Genomic DNA, 905 nt, shown 5'->3' on the forward strand with positions numbered 1-905 from the left:
TATATATATATATATATGTATATATATATTATCCTCATCATCATTGTTTAATGTCCACTTTCCATGTTGGCATGGTTTGGATGGTTTGACAGGGGCTGGTCAGCCAAGGAGGTGTCCAGACTTCAATTGTCTGTCATAGCAGGGTTTCCACAGCAGGATGCCCTTCCTAACATCAACCACTTTACAGAGTCTGCTAGGTACTTTTAATGTGCCACCAGCACAGGTCTGTTTATGCAGCACTGGCACAAGTGCGTCTTATGTGGCACTGGTGCCTGTAAAGGACAAGCCTGTATGTATGTATGGATGACATATATATATATATATATATATATATACATGTTTATTTTGGGAAGTTCAGTGTGTGACATTATTCTGTAGTAATGGCCCTAATATAAATATATATATATACATATACATATACAAACATACATCTCTCTCTCTCCCCCCCTTTATCTATCTATCTGTTTATCTATATCTCTACATACTCTTTACTCTTTTTACTCTTTTACTTGTTTCAGTCATTTGACTGTGGCCATGCTGGAGCACCGCCTTTAGTAGAGCAAATTGATCCCAAGACTTATTCTTTGTAAGCCTAGTACTTACTCTATCAGTCTCTTTTGTTGAGCAGGTAAGTTACGGGGACGTAAACACATCAGCATTGGTTGTTGAGCGATGTTGGGGGGGACAAACACAGACACACATATATATATACATATACATATATACAACGGGCTTCTTTCAGTGTCCGTCTACCAACGCCACTCACAAGGCTTTGGCTGGCCCAAGGCTATAGTAGGAGACACTTGCACAAGTTGCCATGCATTGGGACTGAACCTGGAACCATGTGGTTGGTAAGCAAGCTACTTACCACACAGCCACTCCATATATATATATATATATATATA

At 39.3% G+C, this 905-nt stretch overlaps 1 protein-coding gene across 2 annotated transcripts in view; it reads right to left on the reverse strand.

The window, feature by feature from the left end:
• The window catches only part of LOC106883972 (uncharacterized), a 22,898-nt gene that overhangs the window by 10,607 nt on the left and 11,386 nt on the right, over positions 1 to 905 (reverse strand). The gene's annotated exons all lie outside the window — the stretch shown is intronic.

This window comes from Octopus bimaculoides, chromosome 26 (genome assembly GCF_001194135.2).
Source record: "Octopus bimaculoides isolate UCB-OBI-ISO-001 chromosome 26, ASM119413v2, whole genome shotgun sequence".
In the NCBI taxonomy this organism is placed as follows: domain Eukaryota; kingdom Metazoa; phylum Mollusca; class Cephalopoda; order Octopoda; family Octopodidae; genus Octopus; species Octopus bimaculoides.